The sequence below is a fragment of the Porites lutea genome, chromosome 12 (genome assembly GCF_958299795.1).
Source record: "Porites lutea chromosome 12, jaPorLute2.1, whole genome shotgun sequence".
Lineage (NCBI taxonomy): Eukaryota > Metazoa > Cnidaria > Anthozoa > Scleractinia > Poritidae > Porites > Porites lutea.
The window spans coordinates 9,298,427-9,311,560 of NC_133212.1; positions in this window are offsets into that span (position 1 = coordinate 9,298,427).

Below are 13,134 nucleotides of genomic sequence, written 5' to 3' on the forward strand. Positions count from 1 at the left end.
GGTATGGAAAGCTCTCCAGAAGACCAAACGAGTTTAGAAAGAGACTTCAAAGAAAATGCGGGGGGTTGGTTTTTACCTTTTTCCCATGACTCTAAAGCTTCGCATGAGCACTCTGAAAAAAAATGATAAAGGTTATATCTTATCTAAGGTTAGCAAAGTAAAAAAGGAAAAGGAAAAAGAAGAAGAGTATTCCACGACTTCCCAAAAGCCACCTCTTTTGGGAATGAATTTATTTCACACTCTCGTAAGACGAATTTTAATGACCAGAACTGAGTTTGTAAAGAGAATTCTTTCGGGCTAATGAAGTGCCAACACTTTGTTAGGAACAGAGCAGTTGAGTTCATTCATTTTGCCGAATCTCAAAATCAGAAAAATTAGGATTTTTTTTACATTTGATATAAAACCAATTGTATACAACAAATAGGACCATTATTTCAAAGGTTGGAGCATGGAATTTCTCTACGGAGAAGTTAGACTTACATAACTATGTAGCAATGTCTAAATCTGAAGATTTAAAATAAATGTAGAAAGTATGGAAGGATTAAGCTAGTTGCGCCGCCATAATTTACATATCTTGAATTTAGAATTTCAAACCCAAGCGCCATTTTTCACCGCCTTCGCGGAAAAACTTTTGTAACAAGTTCGCATAAAAAACCTCTGTCACCTAGAGAGCGGTAGACTTTTTTTTCTTTTTTTTTCCTTCAGCTGCAAAGCATTTAGATATAAGGATATCAAAGAAAATACAGTACATGGGTCTTTTATTTAAATGGTCCCACTTCAGGATTTCTTCTATTCCAAGATAGCCGAGTGACGGACTGATGAAAATACCTTCAACAAAGTCTGATTTCTACTCTTTTGAAAGCCGACTCGAGATTTCAATGTTGATTCTTGCGCTAGTTCTCAAGAGCTAACATTCACGCAAATGAAGGAGCCTTTACAAAAACCAGTTAAGCTTTATTCAATACTAGTATTGCGCTGTTAGTTAACAAACATTTAATGGCAGCTGACTCTAAGTTTTTTGGACATGTTTAATGTTTTTGTGATAACCATTATTTTTGTAATTCTTCTCAGTACATTTATAGCCAATGATTTCGTAAAAAAAAAACGCCTTGTCTTCAGTATATTTTTATTGGCACAAAAACGCCCAGAAAATTCATTCAAATGCTAAAAAGTCGCCGAAGTAAACAATTCTGGTATAGAAGGCAAAACTCCGTGAACGAACCAAACAATGTACTTTTAGCTTTTCTTGATCTATGCCGCCTTTTGTTGCCAACTCCTCCCTCCAGCCGACAGTATACTAGATGAGAGCTTTTCGAGTTTTGCCAAAGGTAAGATCGATGTCGTTTTAACTCTGTTACAGTTAATTAACACACATTAGAGAAACTCTATTTTTCAAGTCTTTTTCAACAAACACCTGCAAAAATAACGTATTAATATATTGGAAAACAGAAGTTAACTGCTTAGAGCCATATAAACATCCAAAACACGTTTCAGTACTTTAACGCGCAGTGTTGAATATTGCCGGGGTGAACGTGATTTGAAATATTTTCTGGGTCACCCACTGTTACATACTGCTTAGCTTTATGATGGTGAAAGTTTACTTTTTTCCAGTTCATTGTTATGTAAAGCCGTCGAGTTTGTTGTAAGCCTTAACTGAAACACGAAATGAATAATTTATTTGCGCAAAAGATATTAATGAGCTTTCATAAATACTGTTAAATACGCACTCAAGGGTTACAGGTACAATATTTTAAGACGTGACATTTTTGTTTTTTTTTTCATGAACGCTTTATGGCTGATCACAATTCTAGAATTAAAAGTGAGTCAGTCTTGCGTTGTATTATTTCAAAAGATCTTCGGTGTTTTAGCACAATAACAGGCTCATTTGTTTTTTATAGTGTCGCTTAGCGTCGCGGTATAAATGAGAACTATTGTTTCAAAGCTGGATTACATAAATTATGAAAGAATGGAAAAAGCCTTCACAGACTGCTTAATAAGAAACCAGGTGCATAGAAAAGTCAGTTAGCAATTTTTTGGCCAGGGCAATTCTTATTCTTTAATCTGCCAGTGCCGTCAAACCACCGTGAAGTAGGAATTTTTATTTCCGCCCTTTAGTTCTTAACGCGCGCTGACGAAACAGCTGATTTTCCCCCAACTCAAAATGAACAAGTTGTTACACACACGTTCACCACTTGAACCTGCATTAAACATTAATTAATAACAAAAACGGCCTTTGTTTGAAGCTAAGGATAAAAGCGTGGCTTTATATTCTTAGTACCTAAGTTACAGGATGCTGCTTGTCTTCTAAACATCTTTCGAACGCTGGCAAGGCGGGGAGAATTCAAGAAAGGGCTCAGCTGATTGCAGTAAATTTGTATAAGAAGATTGATCTCTTGCAGCGAGAAAGAAAAGCAACTTTCACGGATTTTGTTTGACCACAACATTTAAAAGGAGTGATTAAGTACTTGCCATCTGAAAAGAAGAGCAGCCATTTATTCGAGAGGAAAAATACCGAGTAGCTGCGATCAGACTCGAATTTCCCCCTGTTAAAACCACTGTAACGAACTGAAGCATGTCTGCTTTGGAACCGCACGTCAAACGGCCAATGAACGCGTTCATGATTTGGTCAAGCCGTAAGAGACGGGAATTGGCGCGTCAACATCCCAAACTACATAATTCCCAAATAAGCAAGATTCTCGGTTCAGAATGGCGTAAACTCACAGAGGAGGAGAAGCAGAGGTTTTTTGCGCAAGCGAAGCTCTTGAGCGAGTTGCACTTGATCGAGCATCCAGATTACAAATATCGACCGAAACGCCGCGTTAAGAAAAAGCATCTAAAGATTCAGCCAGAAAATGCAAGTTATGGCTGCGACGAGGTCAGACCCAGCTTCTGTGGTGAACGCTGCTCATGTTCGCCACAAATAACCGATCCACCCATCCTCCAAGAAGACAATCATTGCGCTCAAATGCCAACCGAAAATGAAGCTACCAAAGAGGACAATGATTTTATCAAGAGGGAGCAACCCGACAGTTTTCTTGCAACGGAAGGCAATTTTACAAAGACCCATACGGCACTTTCAGAATTGGGACGCTATAGCAATTCTTTGCAACAAAAACCCCTAAACAGGTCCTCCTCAGGAAAACCTGGATGCAGAGCCTTCAGTACACTCATGTCCCAAGGCGACACATTTAAGGACAGCCTACATTTCCGTGAAGATAGCTTGTCAAGGTTACCATCAATTCCGCTTTACTATCCATCGACCCTCCTCGCAGGGAATTATAATCAATCCCAGTGCCATGTCTTGCGAAATTATTTCCCAAGTGAAAGAGATGTACCTAGCCCATTCTTACCGCATTATTCCGCTACAGGGTGCATTTGCTGTCAGCCAGAAAGCATGACGAGCCATAGGGACTTCTTAGGTCATGAGACATGGCAATACCCGTCATCAAATCTACGTACAGGTCAGTACTACTACGGATGCAAATGGTGAACTGATTTCACAAAAGCAGTAAGCGCAGAAAATACTGAGAGACAAACTTTGTTTGTCATAAGGAACATCACCAAAAGGAAGTTAAGACTTGAGAATCGATTTTTCGCGAGCACGGAATCACGTAATTAAATGTTACGTTAACTCTAACACAGTTATAAACGTATATCGATGGTAGGAACGTTTGAATTACACTAAGGTTGGCTTAGAGGGTTTTCTTAAAGATGGTTTATAACATACATTTGTACATATTCAATTAGAAATGAAACGTTTCCAACAATAAAATATAGGCATAGCATGTGCAATTCAAAGACAATGCATTCTTCATACAAACCGCTGTAGATAAACAAATATAATCGGAATATTGGAAATGATATATATTTCACGAAAAATCCCAATCCATCTAGTCGCTCATCGACTATCACTAAATGATTTGACCTTCTTAGAGCTATCGGCGCTAAATTTGTTCACCAGTCGAATGAAGAGTTTGTCACCCTGCGCGCCATCTAATGACACGAGCCCATCACGCTCAAATCACTTTAAAGTTCCACAATTTATACATAGCAGTTTTCACGATAGCTAATGTCTCAATCGTTGGGCAACTGTTTTGACATATTAATTTAAGAAGCTATCTTCTCTTTCGTTTTACAAAATTGCTGATGAGTCATTTTGAAAAACGAGATGTAAAAGCGTAAAAATTCGACAATGTCATAAGAGGCAAAGAAACGATGAAACATTTTCGTGCGGCTCAGCGATAGAAGAATTAAAGCTGTCTTATTGTTTTTAGGGGAAGTGTTTTAAAAATGCATTATCGTGGTGTAAAAACGCTTCTTACCACAATATCGGTTGATTTATGTCTGTTCTATTGTTTTTCAATTGTAGTTGACATAATAGAGGATCAAACATAACATGAAAAAAATAACCCAAGGGGAAGTAGAGACATTTCAATTTCTTCTTAATTGGAAAATAAAAATAACAAATGCTCTTTGCCATAATATTTCTAACTTTTTTATGGTTGTGAAATGAAACGTGTAGAAAGAAAAAAAAAGACACCATTATGACGACATCATAATGGGATTTTATGGCAAGGCGTTGTTTAGATAATGGCTTGCAGGCTCAGGCAGCGGGCTGTAAGCGTATCTTATTTTCAGCCAGTCAGAATCTAGGGCGTTCCGGAGGATACTAGTTTTGAGCGCGCTTTACCATGCGCTCGCCACTTTTATCTTTGCTATTATTCAATGGCTGAGCCGCGTGTTTTAGTTCTTGGAGATTCTTTTATTCACCGTTTGCGCCATTTTCTATCCCGTGTTCCCACAGTGTTAGCGTTGATTTTAAGTTATCTCACCGTGCCTTTATGAAATGGCACGGAGTCAGTGGCTGTACGCTTTCTAGAACGCTTGAACTCGACTTGAATCGAGTTATCGAGTCCTTTCACCCGAATATCGTTATAATGTAGTTGGGTTTCAATGATTTAAGAGCTAGACTTCGACCCTTTACATGTTGGCTCAGCCATTGATGACTTTGTTAGGATCTTACATGATACCTTTGGAGTTAAGGTTGTCTGCGTGTGCCAGACCATCATGCGCCAGGGCGCAGTAGTTATTAATCATAAGGCCTAGCTGTTAACGAAATACCTTCAGGTAGTTTTAGAGTCGATACCGTATGCTATTTTGGGGGGCCAAAGGGGGTTTTGGCGCCAATCTCAGAACGTTTACGCATGTGCACGTGATGGTGTGCATCTCAATTCCTTGGGTCAGGAAAAATACTATGGTAGTCTTAGAGATGCTATCCTAGGGTCCTTGAGCCTGTTCACCACCATTTCCTCTTGTTGAGTTTTCAACGTTTCATTTTAATATTTCCTAAGTGGGCCTTTTAAATGGACAGGTTCACGGTACAGCGCATGCTCATTTATCAAAATGCTGTTTTTCTGCCGCAACATGCTGTATCGTCTATGCAAGCAAAATGTTGTCAAAGAACCAATCTGCACACTCCCCTGGCAGTCACTTGCACTGGATCAACTTAAATATTTGCAAATAGCTGTAAATTAATCAACCATGGAATAAAACTTTCGGGTCAACTATAAATTAAATTCAACGTTGGTAGTGTTGGCATAATCCACTGATTTTTTCTACGATTTTATTACTCCTCCATCCTACTTCAAGTTACTCTGAAATACACTTCAACTTTGAAACACACTCTGAGGTCCCTGAGATAGATGTGAGCGGGATTATTAACCGATAGAATTGATAATAAATTGAAAAAAAGGAATTTAATTAATGAGAATGCGCTTAACCGTGAACCTGTCCCTTTAAAGTTTCCGTGCGTGCCTTGCCATGCCTTTGTTTATTCTTGGTGACAGCCGTTTATTTTACTGACTTGCCGCCTTTATATTAATTGGGCGCATTCTATTGTGGCTGCACTCATTATTATTACAGTTCTACAGAATTGATGTTTGCCTTTTGAGCATCTGTTTGTATCTGCTGGCGTTGGCCTTATTTTTTCTTTGTGCCCTGGTGAATATTCTGAGTGTGCAATCCTATTCGACCGCCCTTATTTGGGTGTGTCCCCAATGTACTTTGATATTCTTTTACCAGGCAGCTATGTCGTTTTTTGCTACATGGCTCGCCATTTGGTTTTCAGTGGAGTTCGGCTATTCGTCAACATTATGTGTGCGCGGCTTAGCTACATTACCGATTGTTAAAAAAACAACAAAAAAGTTTAAATTTAAATTTAAATAATAAAAATAATCATGATAAAATACCATAAAACAAACGAAAAATAAACATCCCGGCTCAGACCTTCAGACCTTTTGTATGGTAATGAAATAAAGCATGTAGAACGCCCCCCCCCCCCCCCCCCCCACCAAAAAAAAAAACTTTGAAGTATCTTTTCTCCCAAAACTGATAGGTCATTTTGAATCTATTGTTCCACACCAACACAACTCCACAACGGCTATTGTCCCGAGGCAATATTTCAACAAGCAACTAATAAAATGAAAAGAAAGCACTTTTCGTGGGTGATGGCTCCTAGTCTTGAAATAATGAAGTTCTAGCCTTTAAGGCGTTTAGGGAAATTTTTTGGTATAAAGAATTTTGTCCGAGTGAAGTCAAGGAGAGTGTTGCTATAGGCGGATCTTTGTTTAGTACATTTTTATGCTTCATTAACAGATGCTTAATCAACATTATCTGATGGATCTAATGAAATAAAATATCTGGACATTCAAGATAACAATTTCAGTTATCTCTGAAATTGATAAACCGTATGGTTCGGAGAAATTCTTTTTCAAAAGCTCGAAATTTTACGAGGAATGTAAGGCTCCAATTTTTTTTTACCACCCAGCAATTCACAGTTTTTGGTGGCTGCAAGAACCATCCTTCAATATTGCTTGCAAAGAGCTGAAAATTGCACAAATTGCCCAAGTTAATTAGCTCTTTCAATTTTTGAATTTAGTTCGAATATACGGCTAAAGCTTCTATGAAAAATGTAAATAATGACGTCAGCAAAGAAAAGGATTCCTAAACGGCCTAGACGAATGAATGGATGGTTGTTGTGAGGCCCTGGTAAAATATATGATTTATGAAACTACAACTTCTCTTTCTAGAAATGTGCACGGCAAAAGGGTTTGGATCTTGGGTTCACAAAAACCCCTTCCCACACCCGTACGGGAAACATCTTCTAACGGCAGGGCTCGTCCCAGACTCCCTGATATCACTTTCGTTTCTTTTCCCTTGAAATGATTTGGGATTGCTTTCCTTACATCAAGAACTTACTATTATAAGTCTGACAGCTTATAACATTACTTAATGTATAATAAAAGGTGTTAACTCGGCACTTTTCAGTTATTTAAAACAAATCAAGCTTGCACTGACTGTGAACGTGGTGGAATCGAAGGAAATTGAAAGAAATGATCGACAGGAAGTACGCAGTGTAGACAGCGCCCCGAATCTTCGATTCTATTCTTGAACTAAGGTAAGCTTATTCTTGGTTTGTAACCACGTGAAAAGGCGGCCATTTTAATACAATTTAATTTTTTCTCGAAGAATTTACATAAAAATAGAGTATAGTTCCCAGAGGAAAGCAATGCTTTTGTTCTTGACCACCAACATGGCGTCCGTGACTTCACGTGTTGTTTTATCCTTTTCTTTCGTCCTATAAACAGCACTCCTGTATATAAAAACAAGTTACATTAGAAATTGCTAGCATCAGGCTTTAATATGTGTTGTGAACAGGTCAATGTCGCATGTTTCACATTGAAGAAATCAAAGGAAATAATTTAAAACGTCATATTGGGCTATTGCATTTATGCACATGTCATTGGCTTGCTCCGGGGATAGACCTCCGGGCCAACCAAGGGGATGGTAAAATGGGTGGGGTAAAGTTGAGGATTTCTCCCAGGGTTGGGGTAATCTGAGAGACAAAGTTCCCTAAGTCAAGTTCTTCTTATCGAAAAAAATAATATTTATTGGGATTCACGTGATGGAGGGGGCGTTTTTATGAATTTTGGGGATGAAATTTTACCCATTCATGTTAGGCTTGGAGAAGCAATATAAAATCTTTATTGAATGAAAATCACTATGATGAAAGAACACCTGAAGACAGATTCACAAGATTAGGAGGGACTGATTGTTTTTCCACAGACTAGTTAAGATGAACTGAAATAATCTACCTCATGATGCTCAAAAGTTACAGTTCTTCAATGTATTTCATTTATGTATGAATTTTTTAATAAAGTCTATGAGTCCTCAGCTTCTTTGAGTCCTTGGGGCAAGCGAATGACATGTGCATTAATTATTTATACCCCATGGTTGAGGATGGAATTCTTCAGGGGTAAGTTATAAAAATCGAGGATTTCTAGAGGGGTAGAGTAAAATAATAATATGGAATTCTTTGAGGGGGGTGGTGGGGTGAAGCTTTAATTTCCACGAAATCTTTCAGGGATAGACCCATCCGGTTTCTGAAAGGCTGATTCAAGTGCATGCTAATCCAGGATTAAAACTTTGTGCCACTTTATGTATTTACCCTCCTATGCATTGTTTAGAGTATTAACATTTTGGGTTATAATTACTGGATTTCAGACTAAAGGCTTAACAGCATTTTGTAACCTTGAGTTACATGTTCTTAGACAAGATAGCCGTGCTTAAAATTTGGCTTAATCTTGGGTTGAGCTTAACCATCTTTAGAGGAACTGCACCCTGGGCCAGGCCATCTGATATTAATTATGCGATGGTGCGATTTCCCACAATTGACCTCAAATCGCATCCAATTACACGATTTGAGGAAAATCACATAATTCGTAAAAAAACATTAAATTCAAGAAAAGTAAACATTGATTCTAACTTTAATCAAACATTTTCCCAATCTTAATGTTATTTAAGGTGATTTACCAAAAAGCCTTGCAAGACATCTGAAACCTTCGATTGCGGTATCTGGGCAGCCATTTTGATTTCAGAGACAAGCAGTGTGGTCAGCAGTGTAACAGCGTCGTGTAATATTAAACAAGTGTCCTTTTTCTTTCTTTCTATTTATTTTCTTTTCCATGTAAAGATAATTGGACAAATTTAACTATTTAGTTTTAAAATAGATGTTTTACTATTCTTTTACATTCAAATTGCCTGTTCAACTAGATTAAAGTGATTTTTCTCCTTTGAAAGCTGGTAAAACAATGTTAATTAGCCCTGAAAAAATCGCATAATTCATCGCATAATAGTCCTATCTTATCGCACAATCTACCCTGAAAATATCGCACAAGTTCTGATTTTTTATCGCACCCTATCAGATGGACTGCTGGGCGGTAGGCCCATATCTTTTAGAAGCCTTCATTGGAGGGTGGGGGTGTATGGGGGGAGGGGGGGGGGGGGGTGTAGAGTGTGCAATCTCTTACATTTGGCTTAAAGACGGATAATTGTGCCGCTGAACGGGGTGTGGTTTTCAGGGTCTTAAATGGGGTATACAATTTCACTGTTTGGTATCTTCTACATGGTGTGTTTCTGGACCTGAAGCCTTTAAAGAGTGTGAGGGCTGCAGATGGGCTGTCTACATTTGTGGCACCCAAAATGAGTGCCAAAAAATTTGTTCTATGATATTTGTTTCTAGAAATTACCTGATTATGCTTGCAAAATGAAATAAGTTAGGGTCATTAAATAAGGTCTCTTCTGTTAAACAAGGTAGCGAAGTCAGGGTGCAAAGAAAGTTAGTTTTACAGCTTTAAATTCGACAAGCTGCAGCTACAGTGTACTAGCCCGAGAGTCATTTTAAAAATTAGCCCCAAGAATATTTTTGAAGAGCAGGATTGATTACATAAGGTCTTCTGTCCTTTGAATTCCCTAAAAAAAACTTCACATGCTTGTCGGGCAAGTTAAGAAGACAATAATATTCGCTAACCCAATAGCAAAATCCACTGGTCCCGGCTTATTGGACACGACTTTCTTTGCACGCTGCAAATGAGCAATGTGTGTCTTAAACAGGGTAAGGTTTTGAAGGCTTCGGCGGCACACCTCTATAATTATACCCAAACTTTTACAGACTCCATGTACCACAGTGGTGATAAACGTGTTCAACTTTTGCATTGATTTTTATATAAACTTGACTTTTTGTTTGCTTGTCAGCATATATATTATATTAATGATCTCCCTTCATGTAATTTGTTTTCAAAACCCAGAATGTATGCAGATGATACTACCCTTACCCCATCTGCAGAAGACCCATGTGTCCTTGAAAATAAAATGAATTATGATATGAATTTAATCCAGTCATGGCTGTCAGCAAACAAATTAACTTTAAATGTTAAGAAGACTAAATACATGCTTATAGGGAGCCAATTTAAGTTATCCCAAATAAAAAGTGACGTCACAGTCAAAGTCAATAATACACCCTTAGAAAGAGTAATTAAATATAAATCCCTTGGAGTTCAAATTGATGAATCTTTGAACTGGCACCCACACATTCATACCATTTCAAAGAAAATATCTGCTGGTATTGCTATCTTAAGGCGTGTAAGTCATTTTATACCACTTGATACTAGAGTGAATATGTACAATGCACTGATAATGCCATATTTTAATTACTGTGGTCCCGTATGGGGTAATATCAATAAGGGACTAGCAGACAAACTTCAAAAGCTGCAGAATAGGGCTGCTAGAATTCTCACCTTTTCTCACTATGATGTTCGCTCAAGTGTTTTGTTGGATGAGCTTGGCTGGGAAAGGCTAGAATATGTAAGACTTAAACAGTTGGCTGTGACAATGTATAAAATCCATTATAATCTTTCCCTGTCGTATCTGAGGTGGATCTTTACCAACACCTCAAATGTACATTCACACAATCTTAGAAATTCTGAGTTAAATTATTATGTCCCCAGACCCAGAACTGAGTCTGCAAAAGGGAGCCTACACTACAGAGGATCTGTTCCGTGGAACAAGATTCCCTCAGAGATTAGAAAACTGCCTAGTTTAAATGTTTTTAAAACTTCAATTCATGGGAAAGATTTTTCTAATACAACCATGACCCATAATGTATTTTTAACATTATAGTCAATAGTTCCTTAGAGTATTTTAGTCTAGTTTTAAACACGATTCCTAGGAAGACCATGTAAAATGATACGATTTCGTATATAAATAAAGATTAATGATGAATATGATATATATTATATTTTCAACATTAAAGATGGCTACAATTTTTGGACAACTACAATACAATGAAATCTTGACTTTTTTAACCTTAAGTTTGCAAGGGAAATGGAATTACTTGGTTCGAAATATTGGAGTTGAAAATTGACAGTGGCATTTAACATTGAATGATACCTGATTATGGTGCAAGGAGGCTGAAGACCACAACAGTCTAACACTCTTACAGTTCAATGTATGTACTGTCTTTATTTACAAACAAAATGTATATGTTCTGTAAATTAGCAAAACAACTACCGGTACTAGATAGATAACAACAGTGTGTGTTACTTTTGCACAGACTTTACGGCATATACATGTATGTAGCATTTTCTTCCATTTACTGTACCATTAATTTTTTTAAAAGCCCAAAGCAAGAAATAGAAAACAGTTGTCGTTCACTCAGCTAAAATAATGTAGGAAATCAATTCTTTCCTCTATTTAACTCAGAAACTCTTCTTTAAGATATCTGAAATAATTCTTGATCTGTGTTTGAGTGTGAAACACGACTCGAGTGACCGGTGATGAAGCGCAAGGGAAAAATAATATAATAATAAGGTCTTTATTATGTTTTAAACAAAAAATACATGCTAAAAAGTATTGCTACTTTATACTATTTAAAAAAAGCCAATTAGTAAAGATATTTTTAAAAGGCTGGGTATTAAACGTAGAGAGTTGGCTGCTAGGAACTCAGAGGCACACAGAATTTTCTTTTTGTTCTAGGAAGGGAAGCTGGTTACAAAGGATGGTTCGGCATGCCAGAGATCCTCTTGAATAGTGGGCAGTCTGCCTCTTTTAAGACATCATATATGTTAATTTGATAAGATATGAATTCGCACTTAACCCTATTTAGACGTTGCAGGTTTTTTGCTTGTTTTGAGGAGGGAGGGGTGGGGAGGGTGTTGGCCCACTCTATAACTTTAAAACCGCTCATTTTGCGGTCACCAAACTTTCACAGCATAATTTACTCATCATTTCTAACATCTAGGCATAATTTGATTGACAAAATTCCGTTATATGATGTCATTATGACATCATATTGTTAAATTTATGGGCAAAATCCAAATTGCATCAATTTTCCCCTTCAAAGTGAAAAATACTTAAATAATAAGATGTCAGATAAAATCGAGAAGTTGGTTAAAACATTAGTGACCTTTAGTTTGACCTTTAGTTTTGGGGATGTGGGTTAAAACACCAGTCTGGAGTTATTGTTGTATTACTGCTCAACTATTATTATTATTATTATACTAATCATAACTGTAACAAAATTCTCAAATCTGATTGGCTATCAACTGTCCTGATTTCAGCCTTAATAGGACAGTTTAATGGGACAGTACATGTCATGCCTAAGTAATCGGACAATACGCACCATCGCGCGCGCTTAAATGGCTTTTTTTTCACTGCTAGCAAAAAAGCTTGGAATTTCTTGTGTTTTGATGAAAAAAAGAGCCTTTTTTTCACAAATTTTGTTAAAGTTATGATTAATTGGTAACAGAACTTCGTGTCATCCAATTCGGTCTGTAATCATCCTCGTGATTAAACAAATGGGACTCCCGTTACGTGGTCATCCGATTTTGTTAATCACTCGTATGATTACAAACCAAATTAGACTCCACTCAGTCCTGTTGCCATTACTTATTGTAACATTATTATTATTATTGTTATTATTATTATAATAATAATTATTATTATTATAATTAGTATTATTATTGTTATTATATATATTTCTATATTGTCTTCAACTTAAGGACCTTTCATAAATCTAGACACAACCCCATCAATATACATGCAGTGCAAGGCATGGGTGATGGGTGTTTACTGTCATGGCTATACAGGTCCTTCTATTCATAACACTTGTAATGATATGTGAAAGTAAAACACTTAAAAATAATATATTCCTGGAGATGCAATGCACATGCATATGTGCACAAGGGTATTGAAGGGCTATAAATGCCGTGTTAGGGCAGAACACACCTGTTTTGCTTT